The sequence below is a fragment of the Hippopotamus amphibius genome, chromosome X (assembly GCF_030028045.1).
Source record: "Hippopotamus amphibius kiboko isolate mHipAmp2 chromosome X, mHipAmp2.hap2, whole genome shotgun sequence".
Taxonomy (NCBI): Eukaryota; Metazoa; Chordata; class Mammalia; order Artiodactyla; family Hippopotamidae; genus Hippopotamus; species Hippopotamus amphibius.
In genome coordinates this window covers 18,479,977-18,506,191 of record NC_080203.1, presented here as the reverse complement: position 1 = coordinate 18,506,191, position 26,215 = coordinate 18,479,977, and the positions used below count along the sequence as shown (strand labels likewise).

Sequence of the window (26,215 nt, the reverse complement as noted above, 5' to 3'; positions counted from 1 at the left end):
AAAAAATCGTCATGGGAGGTAACAAGCTTGCTGGCCTCAGTCATAAGGGTACAATGGGCTAACCAAAACTGAGAAAACTTGAGTATTATACTTAGGACAGAAAGGATGGCGCTCCCATAAACCTTAAGTCAATCCTTTCTTTCCTAAATAATGGTTAACGAAACCATACCAGGGTTAACACAGGAGCAGAAGAACAACGAAGGTGAGTCTGCACTAGGGAGAGAGAAGGGAGAACCGGGCTTGGGGAGAAAGACGGCTCCCTCACTGCCGCGCCCCTAGCCAGGCTGACACAGGCGCTCATTGTTTGCGTAGTAAACCTGCGTCAGCTGGCGGGACACAGCACGCATGCGCAGAGGGGCGGTGCCCAAATGATGTTCCAAGGCAGCAGCTTGTAGTTTTTGTTTGGGCGGGAAAGGCTTACCCAGGCTTTCCTTGGTCGAGAGAAATAAAGGAGAAGGATTCACAGATTAAGATAAATTCGTCATTTTCATTACAGGCTTGGAGGTGGAGGATCTCAGTGTTAGGTGCCCCGAGCTTGGGAGTTAGAAGGGTCGGAGCCCCTTTGTGCCCACTGGTGTTAGGGATGGTAGGACTGCAAAAGTGAGCATGTACTCGTCTAAGAGCTTCCTCCTCTCTTCTCTTTTCCCCCTATTTCCTCTCTCCCTGCATCATCTCCTCACTTTGACTTGTTCCCATGTGAACGGGAGCCAGAAAACCTTGAGAGCTCCAAACTAAGCTTCAGCACGGACGTGGTACAGGAGAAAATGGAACTAGACTTGGAGCTGCTGCCGAGTTCAACCACCACAGGAGACAACACACTGAGAAGATCCAACAGCGTCCCTTTGATCAATGGGCTTGGGTGAGCAGGATTGAGATACTGGAGGAGGCAAGCGGGGGCGGGGGAGGTTGGCAAGAATTGCAAAAAAAGTGACTTCCAAATAGCATTCTCACCGCTTTATTCAGCGAGGTTCTGCAGGTATCTCGGTTGTTCCTGGTGTCCGGAAGATCCCACCCTCAGCCTGGGGGCGGGGTGGGGGAGAGATGGGTTGGCCGGAGGGCGAGAGCACACAGGAACCTGAACGTCCTCTTCTGACAGTTCATCAGGACAGGTGTGGAGCACGACTTTTTCTAACTTCACTCTATCTCTTGCCCACTCCTTTGAAGAAACTGTGCACTCCCTACCCTCGCCTCCAGATCTTCTGTAATGACTGTAATTTTTGTCATTCTCTCGGCTGCTTTGTCACCTCTGACCTTCACCTTCAGCACACTTGGAATGGAAATTGTTGTCAAGCAAATAAGCTTGGGCCCGTTTTACACTTAGTTTTTATTTGAACAAAAAGTTTACGTGTCACAGAAACTTGATCTAAATTTTGCATTCTCAATGGCCAATATTACCCCTACTTAGTTCTTGGGGTTTTTTCTCATATGTATAAAGCACAGATATAAATACAATACATAGATATGTAGTATATTTGTGTACATGCAGTATATTATATGCGGATATGCAGTATATTAAAACTGTGTGGGGATTTTCGAGGAGGAGCTAATATGAGCGGAGGAAATGTCTAAAAAGGCTCTTTAGAGATTTGATGGTGAAAAAGATTTAAAAGATTTAGCTGACTGATGGTTAACTGTATTTCCTGCACATATCCAAAGATCTGGTGTGACTCAAGTCTTTTATTTCTTAAGATAGAATTTTAAAGTGAGATCTTGGATCGCACATCATCAGGTTTTCTTAGTATTGTAAAAATGTCTGAAAAATGCATTCACTACATATGTTATTAAGTTTGCTCCTCATCTTTTGCTGGCATCATCCTAAGTGATAGCTGTAATTCACAACTGTTAGAAAGGAACTTAAGAGACCAGATCTATCTTCCTTGTTTAATATATGGGGAAACAGGCGCATAAATCTCCAAAATGTCAAAGTCAGTAGTAGAGCCAGTACTAGGAAGCTGTGTCTCCAGACCCCTAGGCTAGTGCTTTATCCACTACTAATCAATAACTAAGCTGATTAACTAAACAAATGCAGCTTTCTGGTCATTTGAGCTAAGGGAGAATATGTTGTAACAAAATTAAAAGCAAACTGAGTGACCAGAAAATAATACATTACCTTTTTAAATAGGTAGATAGAAAAATTAAGGGTAGGGGCATCTCTGCATGTTGTACTGAGAACAAAACATGATGTTAATTCAGGATTCTACTCTAAATTCTGTTGTGTGAATAAGTGAATTGTTATGGGTGCACTCTGCAAGTAGAAGAAAACACTTGCGGAGAATGTTCATTTTATTGAAAGGCTTTATGAAATGAAGAAACAAGTTGCAAATACATAGATGATGGAGGATATATATTTGAAGGAACATGGGGATCCTGTTTAATATATTAAGTGCTGCGGCGGGGGTGGGGGAACCAGGCCCCTTTTTCTCAATCCTCAAAGTTCTGGAAGCAAAGAGAGTGATCACAGTTATCCCTTCATACTTCGCTTTGTTCTGCAGAGGATTTGAAATTTTTATTTTTATCATGTTAGAGCATGGTTACAGTGTTGAATTCCATAGCTTAAGATCCTGATGCAGGACGTGAATTTTGTACAGAAAGGTGAGGAGCAGTTGCATATTTATCTAGTAGGAGTTAACCCACAAAGTGGACCAAGTCCAGGACTCTTGTCTATCAAAAAGAATTAGCATAGGAATGGTATACGACATGCCCGAGGTCAGGGAATGTGTCCAAGTGATCTCCTGAGGGCGTATTTTGTGCTATTGTGGCAAGTACAAGTAGGGTGTAAACAAGAAGAAAAATTTAGAGTAGAACTACACTGAGTCTTAGTTGAATTCATCCCCTCCAACCCCCCCCCCCGCCCCGTTCTTTTCAGTTGCATATGTCCACTGCTCACTTTTCCCACTTTCCCTAAATTGGGCCTCTAACACTCATTGCCTTGCCTCTTTCACAGATCACTAAATACTGTTGCACTTCTTTCAAGCCGTTTTCCAATGTTGCTTGATGTTTCCTGTATGTAAAAACTCTGTCTCTCTTGCAGCAGCATTTGCAGAATTTGTTCTTTAAAATGTCAACTCTTTAAGTATCACGATATTTTTATTTTTTAAGCTCTTTATTGGAATATAATTGCTTTACATTCTTGTACCAGTTTTTGAAGTACACCAAAGTCAGTCAGCTGTATTTATACACATATCCCCATATTCCCTCCCTCCCGCGACTCGCCCCCACCCTCCCCGTCCCAGCCCTCTAAGGCATCACCCATCATCGAGTTGATCTCCCTTTGTTATACAGCAACTTCCCACTGGCTATCTGTTTTGCAGTTGGCAGTATATATATGTCTATGCTACTCTCTCACTTCGTCCCAGCTTCCCCTTCGCCCCCTGCCCCCCCAACCTCGTGTCCTCCAGTCCATTCTCTGCATCTGCATCCTTATTCTTGCCTTGTCACTGGGTTCATCAGTACTATTTTTTTTTTTTTTAGATTCCGTGTATATGAGTTAGCATACAATATTTGTTTTTCTCTTTCTGGCTTCCCTCACTCTGTATGACAGACTATAGGTCTATCCACCTCATGACATATAGCTCCATCTCATCCCTTTTTATAGCTGAGTAATATTCCATTGTATATATATGCCACATCTTCTGTATCCATTCATTTGTTGATGGGCATTTAGGTTGCTTCCATGTCCTGGCTATTGTAAATAGTGCTGCAATAAACATTATGGTACAAGTTTCTTTTGGGATTATGGTTTTCTTTGGGTATATGCCCAGTAGTGGGATTACTGGGTCATATGGTAGTTCTATTTGTAGTTTTTTAAGGAACCTCCAAATTGTTTTCCATAGTGGCTGTACCAACTTACATTCCCACCAACAGTGCAGGAGAGTTCCCTTTTCTCCACACCCTCTCCAACATTTGTTGTTTCCAGATTTTGTGATGATTGCCATTCTGATCGGTGTGAGGTGATACCTCATTGTGGCTTTGACTTGCATTTCTCTGATGATGAGTGATGCTGAGCATCTTTTCATGTGTTTGTTGGCCATCTGTATGTCTTCTTTGGAGAAATGTCTATTTAGGTCTTCCGCCCATTTGTGGATTGGGTTATTTGCTTTTTTGGTATTAAGCTGCATGAGCTGCTTGTATATTTTGGAGGTTAATCCTTTGTCTGTTGTTTCATAGGCAATTATTTTTTCCCATTCTGAGGGTTGCCTTTTAGTCTTGTTTATGGTTTCTTTCGCTGTGCAGAAGCTTTGAAGTTTCATTAGGTCCCATTTGTTTCTTCTTGATTTTATTTCCATGATTCTAGGAGGTGGGTCCAAAAGGATCTTGCTTTGATGTATGTCACAGAGTGTTCTGCCTATGTTTTCCTCTAGGAGTTTGATAGTGTCTGGCCTTACATGTAGGTCTTTAATCCATTTGGAGTTTATTTTTGTGTATGGTATTAGGAAGTGTTCTAATTTCATTCTTTTACATGTCGCTGTCCAATTTTCCCAGCACCACTTATTGAAGAGGCTGTCTTTTTTTCCATTGTATGTTCTTGCCTCCTTTGTCAAAGATAAGGTGCCCATATGTGTTTGGGATTACCTCTGAGTTCTCTATTCTGTTCCATTCATATTCCTTTCTATTTTTGTGCCAGTACCATACTGTCTTGATGACTGTGGCCTTGTAGTATAGCTTGAAGTCAGGAAGCCTAATTCCACCAACTCCATCTTTCCTTCTCAAGATTGCTTTGGCTATTCAGAGTCTTCTTTGTTTCCATACAAATCGTAAAATTTCTTGTTCTAGTTCTGTGAAAAATGCCATTGGTAATTTGACAGGTATTGCGTTGAATCTGTAAATTGCTTTGGGTAGTACAGTTATTTTCACAATGTTGATTCTTCCAATCCAAGAACAGGGTATGTCCCTCCATCTGTTTGTGTCATCTTTGATTTCTTTCATCAGTGTCTTATAGTTTTCTGCATACAGGTCTTTTGCCTCCTTAGGCAGGTTTATTCCTAGGTATTTTATTCTTTTGGTTGCAATGGTAAATGGGAGAGTTTCCTTAATTTCTCTTTCTGCTCTTTCGTTGTTAGTGTATAGGATTGCAAGAGATTTCTGCGCATTAATTTTGTATCCTGCTACCTTACTAAATTCATCAATTAGTGCCAGCAGTTTTCTGGTAGCGTCTTTATGGTTTTCTATGTATAATATCATGTCATCTGCAAAGAGTGACAATTTTCCTTCTTCTTTTCCAATTTGGATTCCTTTTATTTCTTTTTCTTCTCTGATTGCTGTGGCTAAAACTTCCAAAACTATGTTGAATAATAATGGCGAGAGAGTATCACGATTTTTTAAGAAGCTCCTGCCTAGTTTTGTGTTCCTCTTGTATTACTAAAAATACCAATATCAAAAGTTTTAAATCTCTTGGTTCTTTATATTCTTTAGCCCCTCTAGTTGGCTGACTTCACTACTGGTGTCAGTGACTTTATTTAGAGGTAGTATTTTTTTTCTTCTACTTCTCTGGCTCTTGTTAGAGATTAAGTTCTTGGGTTTCTGCCAGTGCCTTCCCCCTTTAAATACTGCTAGCCTGACTCTGCATTTAAACTGTTACTGCCTCAATTTTGTTTGAAAGGCAAACTGCTTCCCTGGGGGCCAAATTGAGCCTGCTGATTGGTTTTGTAAATAAAGTTTTCTTAGAGCACAGCCACACCTATTTGTTTGCTTACTGTCCTTGGGCCACTTTCCCACTACAATGGCAGAGTTGAGTAGTTGCAGCAAAGATTGTATTGCCCACCAAGCCCAAAATATTTACTCTTTGGCCCTGTACAGAAAAAGTTTGCCAACCATCAGGTTTTTTTGTTTGTTTTTTGTTTTGTTTTGTTTTTACAGAGGATATTTTAAGGCTTTTTTTTAGCTCTTTATTGGAGTATAATTGCTTTATGTTGTTGTGCCAGTTTCTGCTGTACAGCAAAGTGAATCTGCTGTATTTATACATATATCCCCATATCCCCCATCAGGTTTATTAGACTTGTACAAACCTGGAAGAAGAATAGTGACTATGAAGAGTGATTGCTTTTGGAATATAACTGGCGTAAGTATATTGCAGTTTAGACAGAGCTGCTTACTGGTCATTTAACCATTATCTAGTTATATTACCTTCACTTTTTCCAAATTGTTCTAGATATCACCTAGGATTTCATGAATTCATGTTGAGTGACGCATATCAATTGAAATATATGCTGCCTTAATGATTTTTTTCAGTTATAGTCTTATTAAATAAAATTTCAGACAAAAATATAGGGGAGAATATAACTGTGAGCTGTAAGAATTACCCTGGCATGGGGGAGGGATAAATTGGAAGGTTGGAGTTGACATATATACCCTACTATATATAAAACAGATAACTTATAAGGACCTACTGTATAGCACAGGGAACTCTACTCAGTGCTCTGTGTTGGCCTGTATGGGAAGAGAATCTAAAAAAGGAGTGGATATATGTATATTTATAACAGATTGACTTTGCTGTACACCTGAAACTAACACAACAACTGTAAATCAACTATACCCCAATAAAAATTTAAAAGAAAAAAGAATTACTCCCGACACACAAAAGACAGTGGAAATATGTAACCCATTGGTGTCCCTCCAACTTCCTAGTAGTGACTGCTAAAATATATTCCTATTATCATAGGGGAACAGGAAAGGAAGTAAAAATTAGACCTGTACGTATATCCTCTCATAAAATATTGAGTTACTGCCTGATTTTGCAAATTACCATGCTGCAAAGATGTATCTCAAGGCTCAGTAAGCTTTTAATAGGGAAAATAAACACTCAAAAGACTTCAGGGTATACTAGAATAATATGTGCTTAGGGAAAGAAAGTGCTAGGTTAATTAAAAGAAGAGTGTGAGAAATGACAGCAGAATTGGTGAGGGATACGGGAAAGGTTCTTGGACAGGTGGCATTTAAGATGGGCCCTAACAAACAGATTGATAGGATGCAGACTGGAAGAAAGGGGGCCAGGTAGCTGGACAGCATTCCAAGAACATGGAACAGGCTTGGAAGTAGGAAAGCATAGGTGTTTTCCAAAATGCTGGTCAACTATGTCTGGATCACTGGCTCCCAAATATTCATCTGCTGACCAGTGCTGATCCCAGGTGACAGTTTACTAATCCATGGTTTAAAAAGTCAAGTACAGCATACTTTCCTGGGCAGGGACTGTATTTTACTCAGATTGTTAGTCCTGCCTTTTTTTTTTTTTAATATTCCTGCTTTTTAAAAAATTAACAAAATATCCTTTAATAAATGAAATGATGGTATTGGTAGTTGGTGAGATTTTTTTAAAAATGACCTTACTTGGCAAGAGAAAACGGTAGCAACTGTATGTTTGTGTCAAGAATTTGTTTTGAAATTTTCCTAGTCTATGAAATCGCAAAGTCTGCAGAGCTGAATTGTGGAGGGCTTTGAAAGTTTTAGTAAAGAATGTAACTGAATTCAGCAGGCAATGAAGAGAGTCATTGAAAGTTGTGAGCAGGAGAGCAAGCTGATTGCAATAGGGAAAGCACAGAGGTGAGCCGACCAATTAGACTATTGCAGAGTCAGTGGAAAAGTAAAAATGCTTTGAATTCTTTTTTGGCAAGGAGACTGGGAAGAATAAGATGAACATGAGAGATCATAGAGGTAAAACCTAAAAGACCCGGCAACTGATTGGATATAGATGGCAGAAAAGAATATGTTAAAGATGCTTTCTTATTATCATTGGGGAATCCTGGATGAAAGGTATATGAGGACTCTCTATATTCATTTTGCAATTTCTTATGAGTCTTAAAAGGTTTAAAAATGAAAAGTTATAACAACACACTACTATATTTAAAATAGATAACCAACAAGGACCTACTGTATAGCACAGGAAACTCTGCTCAATATTCTGTAATAACCTAAATGGGAAAAGAATTTGAAAAAGAATATATATATGTGTATATATATATACACACACACACATACGTATAACTGAATCACTTTGCAGTACACCTGAAACTAATACAACATTGCAAATCAACTATAGTCTAATATAAAATAAAAATTTTTAAAAAGTTATAACAAAACAAAACATAAAAGGAAAAGATGATCTCTTCAGGGTCCCAAGCTCAAATCAGGCTGAGGCCGGCTAGGTGGGCACCTTCAAAGCTGAGGGAACAAGAGCTGTCTTCAGCAGACAGCAGCTGCTCAGCTTCAGTACATTGTTGCCATGGGGGAAGGTGGCCCAGTGTGGCAAAATCTTGCCAGTTTTCCATAGAATCCAGAAATCTGGAATCTGGGTTCTTTATGTGAAATCTCCATAGTTATTCCAAGTGTGCACAGCTAACTCAAAAACATTTTTAACATTGAGTAGGCCAAATGAAACGTATCTGAAAATCTCAGTTTTATCGACCTCTGCTACTGGCTATCCCTCTCGTTTGGGAGTTGAGAGGGAGTTGGTACTAGAACATAATAGCTTCAATCATAAGCTTAAATTTGTTACAGATTTACCCAGAAAATGATGTATCTCCAAGGCCACAGTAAATTATACTTATTCTTGGTAGAATGATTAGAGGTAAAGTGGCATGCTTGAGAATTCCTTACCTTACATGGACAGTTGTTTAGGCTCAGCCAACCAAGGCTTCGTGTGTGTGTGTGTGTGTGTGTGTGTGTGTGTGTGTGTGTGTGTGTGTGTTCTATTTTGTACATCTGCACAGCTGTCTCCACAAAGAAGCCATTTACATCAATGGCATTGTTGTTTAAGGATTTGAAATCTTATTTCTTTAAAAAGTGTTTGTAATGGATTCGATTTTATTTTATTTTATGTTTTTACTTTTTTTTGGGGGGGGGGTACACCAAGTTCAATCATCTGTTTTTATACACATATCCCCGTATTCCCTCCCTTCCTTGACTCCCCCCCCCTCGAGTCCCCCCCACCCTCCCCGCCCCAGTCCTCTAAGGCATCTTCCATCCTCGAGTTGGACTCCCTTTGTTATACAACAACTTCCCACTGACTATCTATTTTACAGTTGGTAGTATATATATGTCTGTGCTACTCTCTCGCTTCGATTTTATTTTTTTAATAAATTTGTTTTGTTTATTTATTGGCTGTGTTGGGTCTTCGTTCTTCTGCACGGGCTTTCTCTAGCTGTGGCAAGCGGGGGCTACTCTTCATTGTGGTACATGGGCTTCTCATTGCAGTGGCTTCTCTTGTTGCAGAGCACGGACTCTAGGTGGGTGGGCTTCAGTAGTTGTAGCATATGGGCTCACTAGTTGTGGTGCATGGGCTTAGTTGCTCCACAGCATGTGGGATCTTCCCAGACCAGGGCTCGAACTCATGTATCCTGCATTGGCAGGCAGTCTTAACCACTGCGCCACCAGGGAAGTCCCTGTAATGGATTTTAAATGACAAATGTTTTCCTTTTCTTCTTAGTGATAATTCACAGGTGTTCCAATCTGACACATTAAGAACTCGAAGAAACAGTACAACGTCTTTGGCACAACACTGTCTGGTAAGAAAATGCTTATAGACTTGCACTATGGGTCTTAATCAGTGGTTCTCAAACCTGAGTGTGTACCTGGAAGGCTTGCTCAAACAGACTAGTGGCCCTCAACCCCAGAGTTTCTGATTCAGGAGGTCTGGGGCTGGGGCTGAGAATTTGCATTTCTAACAAGTTCCCACTTTGAGAAACATTGCTGTAAACATTACTGAAGGAAAAATAAACACATTGACTGCAGTTATGATTGGTGCAGCTGCTGCAGCTGCAGCAGAATTAACTTTTAAATCCCACATGGATTTAATGTTGAGGATTTGTTTTTATATATAAAACCATCTGGCTTCCAATTTTTAAAAGAACATTCTAATTTTGAGAGGAAGATTTGCAGGCTCTCCTAAGGGTGGTTTTCAGGCTTACAGTTTGACTTTATCTCGCATTTATGTTGAATTGAAAATATAGTTTGTCTTCCATGGTGTTATAATGCAATCTCTAAATTATAACTCATCTACTAATTATCCTGTAAACATAGGAAATATGCTTGTATATCAGTAAGCCAAAATGAATAAATGATTTACTCTAGGAATCGTTTTTGAGGTGAAATTCATAAAATGCATAGTTAACTATTTTACAGTATACAATTCAGGGGCATTTGGTGTTTTCTCAGTGTTGTTCAACCAACACCTCTCTCCTGTTTCAAAAAGCACACATCCTTGTCTTGTTCCTGATCGTTAAGTGGAAAGCTTTCAGTCTTTCATCATTGAGTATGATATTAGCTGTAGGTTTGGGTAAATGGCCTTTATCATGTTAGGGAAATTCCTTTCTACTCCTGCTTGCTGACTATTTTTATCACGAAAGTGCGCTGAATTGTTTCAAATGCTTTTTCTGCATCTATTGAGATGATCATGTTGTTTTTTTTCTCTCCATTCTGTTAATATGATTTATTACTTTGATTTTCTTATGTGGAACCATGTTTGAATTCCTAAGATAGATCCCGCTTAGTCTTGGTGTATAGTCCTTTTAATGTACTATTGGATTTGGTTTGCTATTATTTTGTTGAGGATTTTTCCACCTGTTTTCACAAGGGATTTTGGTCTGTAGTTTTCTTTTCTCATAGTATCTTTGCTGGCTTTGGTACCAGGGTAATGCTGATCTCCTAGAATGTGTTAGGAAATGTTCCTCCTCTTATATTTTTGGCAGAGTTTTATTAGGATTGGTGTCAATTCTTTAAATGTTTGGTAGAATTCACCAGTGAAGCCATCTGGCTCTAGACTTTTCTTTGTTGGGAGGTTTTGGAAACAGATTCTATCTCTCATTTACAGGTCTGTTGAGATCTTATATTTCCTCTTGAGTTAGTTTCGTAATTTGTGTGTTTTTAGAAATTTGTCCATTTCATCTAGATTATCTGATGAAATTGTTGATATACAATTATTCATAGATTTCTCTCATATGATTTAATATGATGGAAGCTATAGGACATATTTTAATGAAATGTTTTAGCTTGGAACCTATTTTAAAATATTGCCTCCTAATCTTAAAACTGGGCATTTTCCCCTTTATAAAATGATATTCAGTATTATTCCCACAAATGTACTAATAGTGTATTAGAATTGTTCATTTAAAAAATCTTTCTTCCTCTATCCATTCACTCACTTACTCATTCATTCAGCAATATTTACTGGCACTTGCTTGTCTATCAAAGCCCTCTCTACCTATCCAGTCTTCTTTTCTACTCAACCAAGTCAACAAATATTTTTAGCAACCTACTATGTATTAAGCCCCGATCTACTTGCCAGGGAGATCTAACCTAGTTTGAGGGATTTAGAGAGGAATTGACGTATTAGTTGAGATCTTACTGATGTGAAGGAGTTAGCTAGTTTGGGATATTGGTTACAGGAGTAGACACTATTCCAGGTTTAAAAACAATGACATGTTTGAAGGCCTAGAGTGCGGTGTGTAGAGGACAGAGGGTGTCGAGAATTTGAAGGAAGTACATTCTAGCTAGAGTGGAGGTAAAGATGAAGTGATGAGAAGTGAGGTTGGAGATGTAAACTAGTGTAAAATCTTCTAGGGCCTTCCAAGTCATTTTAAAGATTTGTACACTTTAGGGAATTTTCTGGCAGTCCAGCGGTTAGGACTCGATGCTTTCACTGCCTGGGCCTGGGTTCAATCCCTGGTCAGGGAACTAAGATCCCACGAGCCATGTGGCACAGCCAAAACACTTTATCCTAAGGTCAATGGAAAGCCATTGAAAAATTCTAAGTCTGTGAGTGACCTGATCAAATTTGCATTTTTAAAAGATTACCCTAGCTGCAGAGGGGAAAGAATTGTGTTGGCCAAAAAGTTTGAACATTCTGGCCAGCCCCATAAATTGGGAGAGGACAAAAATAGATGCAAGGAGATCAGATAGGCAACTGCAGTAACCCTAGCAAACAACTGATAGTAACTTGGCCTAATATGATGGCAGTGAGCATGGAAAAATGTGGCAGATGCCCGAGATATTTGAAAGGTAGAATCAATTGGTGATAGATTCAATGGAGAGTGGGAAACAGTGGAGGCAAAGATGACTATTAGCTCTCTGGCTTGGGCAACTGGTGGGATAGTGGTACCATAGAAGAAGGGAACATTGGAAAAAGAATAGATTTAGAAGGGAAGATGAGTTTAGTTTTGGACATGTTAAGTTTGAGGTTCTCTGCGATCTTTAAGTGGAGATGTTATATACACTAGTTTGACGCTTGGGGTAGAGATACATTTAGGAATCATCAATAGATCATTATTTAAAGCTATGGGAATGAATGAAATGACCTATGGAGGGAGTATAAAAGAAGAGAAGAGGCTACAGGAAAAAGCTTTTAAAATCGCCAGATTTAAAAATCAATCTCAGAAGAGACTTCACCAAAGAAGACTATGATGGAATGGTCAGAGAGGTGGGAAGAGACTCAGAAGACAGTAATATCATGAAAAACCACGGAAAATTATTGTCATATGCTGTCAAGTGATCACACATGATAAAGACTGAAAGGTGTCCTTTTGAATTACCAAAATGGAGCTTACTCATGAACTTGAAAGTTCAGTGGAGAAAAGAGTAGGATGAGAAGAAGGCAGATTGGATTGGGTTAAAGAATGACTGAGAGGAGAGGACCTGTAAATGGCACCATACATATGAGCTTGATTATCTGGGGACAGATTACCCTTTCTATGCCTTAGTTTCCTCATCCGTAAATGGGAATGTAGTAGTATCTGCCTCATAAGTTTGTTGTGATTGTATTAATCAGCGTAAAGCACTGGTTCATACTAAATGCTCAATAAATGTGTTTTTATTAGTGATAATACATATGTAGAGAAACTATGTACCTGGCATTTTTTTAAATGCATAATTTTCCTTAGGATTTCTAGGCTCTTAATTCCCATAAGGAATTAAGCTTAATATCATGCATATTTAAAATAAACCATTTGTACAATGGATTGGGTTTGGTAGAACTGAAGTCATTTTCGCTTATTCGATGATGGGAATTTCAAGGCTTTTTGGTTTAGCTTGCTGTAACAGCGTTATGCATATGCTTTTATTTTGTTCCAAGTATCACCTCACTATAATTATAAGACTTACGGAGGTATATATTTGCCTTAAGTATAGATAGGCTGAGTTATCTAGGAGAATGACATGATGATTTGAATGTTTGGGGCAGAAGTAACAAAATTCGATTAGAAATGACTTAAACAATAAGGGACATTTTTTATCTCAAATAACAAGAAATCTCATGAAAGAAGTTTCCAGGATTTGTTAATTCAGTGGCTCAGTGATGTCATCAGAGACTCAGGTTCCTTCAATCTTTCCACTCTACCATCCTGAGCAGCCTCACTAACCTTTTTTTTTTCTTTAAGAACTTTTATTGAAATGCAATTGACATACAATAAACTGCATATATTTAAGCCTCACTAACCTTTGTATCTAGTAATTAGACCCAGGGTTCAGAATCACATGTATAACATGATCTTCTATATATTTATAGATGTCGAGAAGGATATGTATCAATCTATTATTAGTAGTTATCTCTGGAGCATGGAATTATAGGAAGAATGTTACTTCTATCGTTTGCATTTCTATACTATTTGAATGTTCTTCACAAAGCATCAACAATAGAAGTGTTTTCATTTCTAACTGATATATCAGATTAGAAACATCATTCTTGGGAAAATATTGTTTTGAAAATATAGTTGTCCCTTGGTATCCGCAGGGGATTTGTTCCAGTCCTGTAGCCCATCCTCCATATCCAAGGGTTTGTTTGAATCCTCAAATTCAGCCAGCCACAGATTGTGTATTAAGTTTGCAATCCGTGGTTGTTTGAACCCATGGATGGGAACCCTCAGAGACAGAGGGCCAACTGTATATTTATTGAAAAAAATCCACGTATAAGTGGACTTGTGCAGTTCAAACCCATGTTGTTCAAGAGTCAACTGTACTTGAGAAGTATTATTAAATGGTATCGTGAACCATAGCTTATGATTCTTAAGACTGTCCTTAAATTGGTGCTGCGGGAATCTAGAGTATTCAAATTCCCAGAGACAGAAAGTGGAATGGTGGTTGCCAGGGGCTGAGGGCGGTGTTGTTTAATGGGTATAGAGTTTCAGCTTTGCAAGATGGAAAGGATTCTAGAGATCAGTTACATAATAGTATGAATGTACTTACTTAACACTACTGAACTGTACACTTAAAATGGTTAAGATGGTAAATTTTGTGTTATGTATATTTTACTACAATTAAAAATTTTTAACTGGCGCTGCTTTTAATGTATTAAAAGGTAGGTTGAACTGTGTTTTAGAAAAAGTTGCGGTGATAAAGGTTATTCTAGAGTCATGGGTGCCATTTAACACACAAATAGAGATGTATATTTACAAACCTTGTAAAAATCTCCTATCTCACAATTATTTTCTTGATTAAGCTCAAATATTTTCTTCACCACTATCAGGAAATCACTCCATCCCACTTCTGATGAACAGAAACCCAAGACCCTCTTCTGGCTACGGAGACTATGCCTTCCCCCTGAATTACCCCTTTGCTGTATCCCCTAAGACCTCCGAGGTTGGGTGCCTGTTCCCCACTCTTGTGCTAGGAATTCTCTTCCTGGAACCTCTGTTAAATTTGGTGCAGCCTTGTCTTTTCTCCATCTTCACCTCCTCTCACTCCAGCAGAAGCAGGAAATACATCTCATCTTCCTGTCGGAAACAGTTGTACTTTACTTGAGCAATTTCTCCGTTTTAATTTTATGGTTTTACCAATATTTACCTGAATAGGTTTTGCTTTACACGTTGGCAACTACGAACTCTAAATCCGATTTATGGCCCACCCAGTAATGAGTGTGTAATACATTCCTTGCCCTGCTTTATACTCTGTCCTTCTAGCCTGCATTCAATTCATGTTCAGTATCTTCGTAAGCCAACTTAAATCATTTTGGGAACTAGGCAGAGACATTCATAAACATAGCATACAACCCTTGTTCGGAATTTTCTAAGTGCTTTATCTCTAGTAACTACAGTAAGAAATGGGTTAAAAATAACAAACCTAGGAAAGTTAAACATTATTTTTTAAAATTTTAATGTCTTTGCAACATTAGTTTTCTCTGGTCTCTCATTTTTTTTTTTTTTTTTTGGTGGGATCTTCCTAGAGCAGGGATCGAACCCGTGTTCTCTGCATTGGCAGGCGGATTCTTAACCACTGCACCACCTAGGAACCCCGTGGTCTCTCTTAAATGGAACTAGCCATGACCTTTCCTCCTATCTTAATTCCTTCACTAGAGATAACACTTGGGAATCAGCTTCACCCAGCACCCTCCCAACCCCACATTCCCACTCCTATCCTCCCTACCCTGCGATATCATTCATTGCTGCTGGTACTCTTGCTTCCTCCCAAGGACTTTTTTTCCCTAAAGTGTGAGAGAATGGCAAAATGGGAAATTTACACCAAAGATACCAGTGAGGTTTATTGACATCTCAGGAAACTATTTCTATTTTAATACCTTGTTTCATGTAGAAAAATTATCTGAGGTAATTCTCTTGCATATACCACCTACAGTACTTAATCTTTGGGAGAATTCTCTTCCAGATGCCCTTTCTACAATTCATTTTCCACGTTATTACTAAAAGAACCCACCAAGTCCAATATTTGATCCATATTTTATCCAATTTAAAAGCTTTACTGTGGCTTATACTTTTATAGCTCAGTTTCAAATCCTACCTTCCCCAGACATATCACACTATATCCTTGTTGATGTCATCAGTTTCAGCCAGGCAATCTTCTCAGGATTTCCTGGATAAAGTTTTCCAATAGGAAATTCTGAGCCTTTGTCTGAAACTAAACTGATTTCTTCCCATCCCTTAGATATCAATTAAAAATAATCTCTTCCAGGAAGTCTTTCATAATTAGTTTAGAACTGTTTGCCACACCATGCAATTCTCTTCTTTTGTTTTTTTTTAAACAACAGTCATTTATAATACAACTAAAGTACCATAATTTCCGTATATAGGGTGTATGTATATATTTAAGTTCAGATTAGCATGTCTTTTCAGTTAGATTATAAATCTTATAAACATTAATGTTGCACATTCTATATTGTGAACTTTCTGGACGTTTGAATGAGGATGATATGAGCATCAGTAGCATGAATTAAACTTGTTAAAATTCTGCTTGTTCAAAGATATGTGTGTGTGGACATATATATTTGAACTTTTAAAGGTAAACCTAAAGGTTTCAGATTTGGTGCATGTTGCCGCACAACTTCTCAATGATCAATGCATTGGGGGAGAATATCCAAAACTGTGGATAGATCACAATATTTTTTACTTGCTTTGGAAAATAGATTATTTTTAAAGTATGCCTTAAGAGTGGGCATACACTTTTTAAAAATTAGTAATAACATCTAATGTTGGAGAAGTACAAAGAAATCAATATTTTCATACACTGCTGGAAAGCGAATTTGTATAAGCTTTCTGCAGGGCAGTTCGACAATGCGTATCAACAGCTTTGTGACCCAGAAATTCCAACTCTATGAATTTATCCTAAAGAACTCATTAAGGATGTGTGCAAAGATTAGCTTAAAGGTTATCATAGCATTATTTTTTTACTTAAAGTGTACAATTTGATAGTTTTTTTCTTATTAGTAATGTATATATGGCAATCCCAATCTCCCAATTCATTCCCCCCCCAACCCCACCCCCTCCACTTTCCCCACTTGGTGTCCATGTTTGTTCTCTACATCTGTGTCTCTATTTCTGCCTTGCTTTTTAAAACTTTATTTATTTATTTTTTATAGAACTTTTATTGAGATACAGTTAACAGACAATAAACTGCATATATTTAGAGTGTACAATTTGGTATCCCGGTCTCCCAGTTCATTTCCCCACAACCCTCCCCGCTTTCCCCACTTGGTGTCCATATGTTTGTTCTCTACATCTGTGTCTCTATTTCTGCCTTACAAACAGGTTGATTTGTACCATTTTTCTATAGTCCACATATATGTGTTAATATACAATATTTGTTTTTCTCTTTCTGACTCACTTCACTCTGCATGACAGTCTCTAGGTCCATCCATGTCTCTACAAATGTCCCAGTTTCATTGCTTTTTACAGCTGAGTAATATTCCATTGTATATATGTACCACAATTTTGTATCCATTCATCTGTTGATGGACATTTAGGTTGCTTCCATGTCCTGGCTATTGTAAATAGTGCTGCAATGAACATTGGAGTGCATGTGTCTTTTTGAATGATGGTGTTCTCTGGGTATATGCCCAGGAGTGGGATTGCTGGGTCATATGGTAGTTCCATTTTTAGTTTTTCAAGGAACCTCCATACTGTGCTCCATAGTGGCTGTATCAATTTACATTCCCACCAACAGTGCAAGAGCATTCCCTTTTCTCCACACCCTCTCCAGCATTTATTGTTTGTAGATTTTCTGATGTTGCCCATTCTTACCGGTGTGAGGTGATACCTCATTGTAGTTTTGATTTGCATTTCTCTAATAATTAGTGATGTGGAGCAGCTTTTCATGTGCCTCTTGGCCATCCGTATGTCTTCTTTGGAGAAATGCCTATTTAGGTCTTCTGCCCATTTTTTGATTGGGTTGTTTGTTTTTTTGATATTGAGCTGGATGAACTGTTTATATATTTTCAAAATTAATCCTTTGTCTGTTGATTCTTTTGCAAATATTTTCTCCCATTCTGAGGGTTGTCTTTTCATCTTGCTTATAGTTTCCTTTGATCATAGCATTATTTATAAAAGCAAGCAAAAAATGTGGCAACCGTATGAATGTCCAGCAACAGGGAACAGATTAAACGAATGAGCTTTCCTTTTTTGTTTTTTAAATTTATTTATTTATCTGTTTTTGGCTGCATTGGATCTTTGTTGTTGCACACAGGCTTTCTCTAGTTGCTCAAGCGGAGTGTACTCTTTTTTGCAGTGCTTGGGCTTCTGATTGTGATGGCTTCTCTTGTTGCAGAGCACAGGCTCTAGGCACGTGGGCTTCAGTAGCTGTGGTACGTGGGCTCAATATTTGTGGCTCACGGGCTCTAGAGCGCAGGCTCAGTAGTTGTGGCACATGGGCTTAGTTGCTCCGCGGCATGTGGGATCTTCCCAGCCCAGGGTTCGAACCCATGTCCCCTGCATTGGCAGGCAGATTCTCAACCACTGTGCCACCAAAGGAGCCCGAATGAGCCTTCCTTATCTGTGTTTGAGTCCCAATTCTAGCAATTATTAGCTGTATGATCAAGCAAGTTGCTTAATATCTCTGGCCCTCAGTTTTCTAATCTTTAAAATGGGGACAATAATAATGTCAATGTCATGGGGTTGTTGTGAGAATTGAGTGAGAGAAGACATGTCTGGCACATAAAGAGGTGCTTCTTATTATTATGGTACTTCTATATGGTATAATATTCAGACTTTAACAGTGGTGTTGCAGGTGAATTTTAACATCGAAAGTTACTTGGAATGTATTTTGGGTTTGCGTTTTTTCTAAAGTAAAAATTCAGTCTATTCATCTGTTTAGCATACAGTACAAGGGAGGCAAAGTGTTTCACATCATAGATTTTACTTCCAACTCCTTGGAATGTTCATTTCTTTGGCTAAAAGGAGAGACTTGCTGGGAAAGTCAGGCAATGCTTATGCAAGCTAATGGCATCTTCACAGGGATGGGTACAAGGGGGCTGTTAATCGCAAACTGATTTTCTAGAACTGTCACCTGGAAGCATAGGAGCCCCACTTCTGGACCCTCGTGCATCTCAGGCTTCACCCCCCACCACCCAGGCACAGCGACACTTACAGATAGTACCCTTGCTGTCATCCTGCATGTGGCAGTACAGGGCCCCGCCGTACTTCCTCTTGAATTCAGACCTAATTTTCAGTGTGTCCTCTTCCTTCACTGCCGGAGATCATGATTCTAATCAGGACCTTATCATGAGTCCCTTTGCCCTTCATGGAGTTGTACAGTCAGTCAGCAAACTACAGGGGCTTCTTGTTCTGAATACACTGGACCAGGTTCAGAAAAGCATTTTCCAGGTCTCCTTTCAGCTCCTTCTTGATCATAAGGGCTATAGCTCTTGTACATTTCAAATACTTTCTGGAGGTGACACTGCTCGGTCACGATGCTGATCCACTTGGGAACATCAGTTCCTTTCCTCTTCATTACAGCATTATAGAGATCTCAGGTATCTTGGGCCAGTCACTTCATAGTCAATGACAGAGCCATCCTGTGCTCTTCTACCCTTTGCAAGGGCAACTATCAGGTTGCAGAAGTCATCAGATGTGTCAGAAACAGTGTCCTTCTCCAGATCAGTCTTGTACATTTCCTTGTAGACTTTTAATTTCCTGCAGCTCCTGGGTGGTCCTTGAGCAGGTGATTTCAATGAGAGATTCTTCATCAGTCACCAGCCTCTTCACTGGAGGAGGCTTTCAGCTTGGAATCCTTGTACTGAGCAGGTGTTTTCAGAAGGCCCCAAATCACCTTCTCCAGGTGGCTGGACAAGTCTGACTTCAGTGCTGATGCAAGTTCCTTTTTGGTCCTTCTCTGATAGGCAAAAGTAATATTCTGTCTCTGTTCGTTGCTGCAGTTGGTTGAAATGTTGACAGTGGCGCCTCATCCACACCTTTAGTCTTGATGGCCATTTCAATGTTCAAAGCATCCCGCTCCGCATCAAAGTTGGTGTATGCTTTGACTGACCTGTATGCATTTGAGCATGTATAGTGGTCACCTTCTAAACTGCACTTGCACGGAATTTTGTGAACAGTAGGCATTTTGATAGAAGCTGTACCAAGAGCTGAGAGCTGCAAGTAGCCTCAGATGTGCAGCCAGAATGTGTTATTAAAAACAACAACAACAAAAAACTCAAACTGCAAAATAATATCTGGAAAAACAAACACTGAAATATTTACTATGGTCATCTCTGGAGAGTGGATGATGCTTTTTTCCCCATTAATTATGTTTTATACTGAGCATGTATTGATTGCTTTATAAGGAGAAAAAAATTGAGTCAAATTCTGTTGAGAAAATTAAAGATCAGGATGAATAGGTGGGGCACAGAGGATTTTTTTTTAATTATTTTTTTTGGGGGTACACCAGGTTCAATCATCTGTTTTTATACACATATCCCTGTATTCCCTCCCTTCCTTGACTCCCCCCACCTCGAGTCACCCCACTCTCCCCGCCCCAGTCCTCTAAGGCATCTTCCATCCTCGAGTTGGACTCCCTTTGTTATACAACAACTTCCCACTGACTATCTAAGGCAGGGAAACTGCTCAGTATGATACTGTAACAATGGACTTGTGTTATTATACATTTGTCTGAACCCATAGGATGTATAACACCAAGAGTGAACTCTAATATAAGCTATGAACTTTGGTTGATGATGTGTCAATGTGTTTGAACCTTGGCTGTTTCCTTCACCTTCTAGCAAATGGTTAGAAAAAAGCTGATTTCAACACTTTCTTAAGCAAAATATAATTGATGAGGTAATATCTCCTTTAAAAGTTATATGATAAATTTTAAAATCTAATAAAAATTCAGACTATCTGCTTCATAAGAACATTTATTTGTCCAACATGCATTTTCTGAGCACTCATCTTCTCCCCACCATCACCTTGCTCCTCTTACTGCCTTTCTTGGCCACCATCCATTTGTAGTTTCGGCTAGAACCCTCAGGCCAACTTTTAGCTTTTTACTTTTTTTTTTTTATCATTTCTCCAATCTGCCTTGTCTTCATCCCTCCCTTTTAATGTCAAACCCTTGTCATCTTTTACCTGACTTGTGACCCTGCTTCTAGTCCCTCTTCGCTCCACCCTCAATTTGTCCTGCATATGTTGCTAGGGTTGCCTTTCAAAAATAGATATAATCTTCTTGTTGAAAATACTTTGAGGTTTAAGAACTCAGAGGGACCTATGCTTTAGGTTTCCTATTGGGCTCAAAGGCTTAAGTCCAAAAACGACAACCTGGTTTCAGCCAAATTTCCCCCAAGTTTGCTTCTTGCCATGCCCTATTATGTGCCAAGTTTCAGCCATGCTGAACCTCCGTGTTCCCCAAACATGCCTCTCTGTCTGAGCATCTCTTCCCACTCCCTGAAGTAGCTTCCCTCCTCTTCTCTGTGTAATGAATTCCTGCCCTCTTCTATGAAGCCATCTCGAAGACCCCAGGCAGAATTATATTCTCTGTCCTTTGAACTCCTACAAATCCTGACTTGTTCTGGCACTTACCTGTGGCCTAGTTTTCCCTACCTGGACTTTGCATTTCTCAAGGACAGAAAAATGTCTTTTTATCTTTGGCTCCTCGGGGCCTAGCACAGTGCTTTAGCATATGGTAGGTGCTCATTAAATATGTTTGAACACACAATTCAGTGTGATCTTAAGATATAATGTGAACGTAAGGTATGGTAAATTCATTATCTAGCATTTCAAAAACCAACCAGACTACAGATAGAATTGATAAATGAAATTTAAAGGTAATTCTCAAGCCTCATTTTAAATCTCTCCGTTCTTTCCTTTCCCTCTTGTATGGATCTTCATAAGCTTTGAGAAAAGACCAAAAAGGAGAAAGTAGTCCTGCGAAAGAGAAAGGGCCTAGACAGCAAGTATCTGCCTTTAGTCATTCCTTAGTAGGAAAGTTTAGTTTTCCCAGCTAGATTCCAAGATATTTGCGGTTATTTTGTTAGTTTCTTTTGTATGCTTATTAAGTTAGCTTCTGATTTAATGACTTTCAGTTTTTTTCTGGATAATGCCCGTCACTAAGCTTTAATAATGAGCGAGGAAAAATGAGGTGATTTTCAAGATCTTAATGCCTTGGGAAGGGAAAGCTAGAGATAAACAAAATGTTCTATTGATGTTCTGCCCCGTATTTATCTTAACAGTTATTTTGTTCTGTTATGATATATATAGACTTTCAATTAATATAATTTTCAGACAAGATTCAATTGGATTTTTGATTTTTAAAAAACTTTAAATTTAATTAATGCTGTTGCTAGCATGCATTAGGCACCCAAGAAATATTTTAGGCCATTCAACATTGACTTAATTAATGTTTAGAAATAATCAGAAACATTAAAGGAAACTTGACTTTTATATTTTAAATTTCAGTTTGTACCACCTTCTCCCATGCACGCTTCCGACAGTCGCCTTCATCAAATCAAACAGGTAAGAAGTTTTGAAAAACTGACAGCTGTTCAGTAAAAAAAAGTAAATTTTATTTTTCTTTTTAAAAATACCTGTGGTTCAGTAAGTTTAAGTGAGGTCACATGTGATTAAGTTTTTAATTCCCTAAAAAAACAAAGAACCAAAATCCAAAACAACTAAGGAGCCCTCTATTTATTTGGGTTATTAACTATTTTAATGAACTGATAGTTTCCTGAAATACTGCATACTCTTTTTTTAAAAAAGTTTTTAAGCTCTTTATTGGAATATAATTGTTTTACACTGTTGTGCCAGTTTCTGCTGTACACCAAAGTGAATCAGCTATATTTATACATATATCCCAGTATCCCCTCCCTCCCGTGACTCCCTCCCACCCGAGACTCCCTCCCACCCTCTCTATCCCACCCCTCTAAGTCCTCACCCATCCTCCAGTTGATCTCCCTGTGTTATGCAGCAGCTTCCCACTAGCTATTTTACATTTGGTAGTGTATCTATGTCAACTGCATACTCTTTTACATTCTTTCAGGGATCTCAGAGAAGATAATGAATGCTATATATGAAAATTAATTTTCAGGTTCACAATAGCCATAGTTATCATGGTTTTCTTAAATCCCCAGATGAATTTTTTTTGACATATAAAACGGTCTTAATGCTATTGTTTTGTGTTCACTTCTCAGTGATCTAAGTTCAGGGACACATTGCACCTCACTGCCTTATGTTTTGTGTGTGTGTGTGTTTAATAGCAAAAGCCTAATGCAGAATTAAATCTTTGATTTATCCAAGGATTACCCACAGAGCTCAAAAGATCAAATCACCATTCCACCACGGGTGGTGGGATTTTTTTCACCCACTACAAGCAGACTTTTGTTTGGCTGGGGGGGTGGTGCTGGTGTGGTTAACTGTTATGAAGCACTTATTATTCACTTAGCACTGTAATAGGTCTCACCTGTGGTCTCATTTCATCCCACAGCAAATTTAGAAGGTCAGAAACCAAAGATGGCAGAAATTTAGTAATTTGTCCAATGTCCAGACTTAGCAAGTGTCAAGCCAAGACTTAACCCCAAATTACTGGATTCTTTTACAGCTACCCTCACCATGTTTCAGTGGCACAAAACCCAAAGTATCTTGTAACCCTAGTTTTTAGTACTTCCAACTCCTGCTTCCTTTCCCTCTCTCCCTCTCTCCCTCTCTCTCCACACCATGGCTTCCCTAAGGCCCACCTTATCGTCAACTAGCAAGATTTAAAAGATTCTTTTACTTTTTAGTAAATAAAACATTCCTTTACTGTTTGTCATTGTGAGTATGCAGCTGTTTAAGAAATTCTTAATGAAAGAACCTAAAACTAGTAAAGTGACCTCTGATTTATCCGTGCAATTTTTTTTTGCTTCCCCTAAATTAGACCAAATATTTAAAAATTGATTATATGTTTCTATTTGATTATGAAGCTTGAAATCAGGACTAATTTAACTGGTTAGTAATATAAACTGTAAAGCAATTTACTTCCATAGTGACAGAATATATATTATAAACATTTAAAATGAAACACCAGTGGTGATCATTTTTTGTAATATATAGAAATACTGGATCACTATGTTGTGCACCTGGAACTAACTATGTAGGTCAATTATACTTCAGTAAAAAATAAAGTAAAATTTAAAAACTTTAAGTAAAATTATAAAACAAAAATAAAAACTAAAACTAAAATAAAATGAAACACAAGTAGAAAATGAATGAAATAGGAAAACAAATAACATTAGCTTTCAATCTGGGTGCTGACTGAATGGAAAATTAAGACATTTTCAGCAGTTTAATCATCTGATAGATATCTTAAGTTGCATATTTCTTTACATACATTCTTTAACTATGACTTCTTTTTAGCTATTGAACTTATTAACCTTTTAAGTACAAAACACAAATGTCTGCTTCTTGCCTCATTACATTCTGAACTTTAATGACATTAACAAAGGCATTTATTTAATTTAATTTAATTTTTTAGTAAAATAGGGGAAATAATAGTAGCTACTTCATAGGATTATTGTGAGGATGAAAGGATTTAATATATGTGTAGTGCCTGGCATACTACATTAAAAATTGTTTAATAGAAATTTTAAAACACACAAAAAAGAACCTCCATGTATTCAATTTCAGCTTTAAATATTTTTTTTAATATTTATTTATTGGCTGCGTTGGGTCTTTGTTGCTGCATGCAGGCTAGTTGCAGAGAGCGGGGGCTACTCTGCTTCGCAGCCCGTCCGCCGGCTTCTCATTGTGGTGGCTTCTCCTGTTGTGGAGCACGGGCTCTAGGCGCGAGGGCTTCAATAGTTGTGGCTCGCAGGTAATTGTGGCTTGCAGGCTCTAGAGCGCTGAGCTCTGTAGTTGCGTCGCACGGGCTTAGTTGCTCCGCCGCATGTGGGATCTTCCTGGACCAGGGATTGAACCCGTGTCCCCTGCATTGGCAGGCGGATTCTTAACCACTACGCCATCAAGGAAGTCCCTCAGCTTTAACTGTTGATTACATTTTGTACCTCATTTTTCAACTATCCCCTTCTGTTTTGGGGGAAGAGGGTGCTTTAAAGTAAATCCCTGCTATCTTTTTACCGATAAGTACTCAGTATGAATCTCTGAGGACTTTTTACATAATCTCAATGCCATCATCACATCTAACAGAGTTATTCCCTAATTTTATTAAATAACCCATCCATGTTAAATTTTCCTGATTTTCAAAGAAAAAAAATGCCTTTGTCACTGATTCAAACATGTTCCAACCATGATCTTTTAGGTCTCTTTTATTTAAAACAGCCTTCGCTTCCTGTTTTTCTTCTATGCCACTTACTTATTGAAGAAACCAGCCCATTTGTCTTGTGGAAAGCCCCACATTCTGATTCTGCTTCCATGTGGTGTTGTTTAATATGCTCTTTTATTCCCTGTATTTCCTACAAACTGATTTGATTATATTTGCTTTTATTCTAAAATAAGCACACAGCCCCAAGTCAGTATTAGGTTCTGGGTCAACATCTAAGTAAGGGTATGGTTTTAGTTGCCCTTTTCCTATTAGGCGGTTAATGGACAATTTCTTCTTGACTATGGTTGTTAGTTGTTTTCTAGGTATTAGAGAGCTTGAGAACATCAAGCTAGAAGTTAATTTTTCTTTTTCAGCTTTGAGGTATAATTGACATGTAACATTGTCTATGTGCAAGGTGTACGATGTAATAATTTGATATGTGTTTATATTGCAAAATATATACACATATCAAATGATTACCATGAAAGTTGATTTTCTAAACATAGTAATTCTTCCTAAATATTCAGGAACTTTTATGCCATTTTCCTTTCCTAATGATAATTGAGCTTATATTTCAAGAGGTTTGAAAGCATTCAGCCTTTAGTTCCCTCTCTCCCAGGCCCCTAAACAAATAACCGCCCTGCAGAAATAGTTTGTGTATTAGTTTGCTAGGATTACCCTAACAAAGTATTGCAAACTGGGGGGCTTAAACAGATGTTCATTTTCTCACAGCTCTGGAGGCCCAAAGTCTGAAATCAAGGTGTTATCAGGATTAATTTCTTCTGAGGGCTGTGAGAAAAGGATGTGTTCCAGGCCTCTCTCCTTGGCTTGTAGATGGCCGTCTTTATGTTCATGTAGTGTTCTCCTTATACAAGTGTCTCTCCAAATTTCTCCTTTTTATAAGGACATTAGTCATAATGGTTGGGGCCCACATTAATGACCTTATCCTAACCTGATTACCTCTGCTAAGACCCTCTCTCCAAATAAAGTCACATTCTGAGGCACAGAGGGTTAGAACTTCAACATATGGATTTCAGAGGGGAACAATTCAACCCATAACAGTTTGCTCACGATATATTATTCTATAACTTTACATTTATTTCCTGACTTGTTAAATAGAAAATAAAATCACTGGTACCCAATAAGAACTTGACTTTCTCTGTAGTGCCTTCAGTAAAATCAATTTAAAAATTATCTACTTACATACTACCTCTGCATTTCTAGCATCCCTTGTATTTATATCTTCACAAATGTAAACTCTAGACACACATATTACAGCCTTCTTTTTATA

At 38.4% G+C, this 26,215-nt stretch overlaps 2 pseudogenes; one reads left to right on the top strand and one right to left on the bottom strand.

The window, feature by feature from the left end:
* Positions 1 to 400: 400 nt before the first annotated feature.
* LOC130841745 (PABIR family member 1-like) overlaps positions 401 to 26,215 on the top strand; it is a 39,027-nt pseudogene continuing 13,212 nt past the window's right edge.
* Positions 18,749 to 19,787, bottom strand: LOC130842172 (annexin A2-like; annotated as a pseudogene).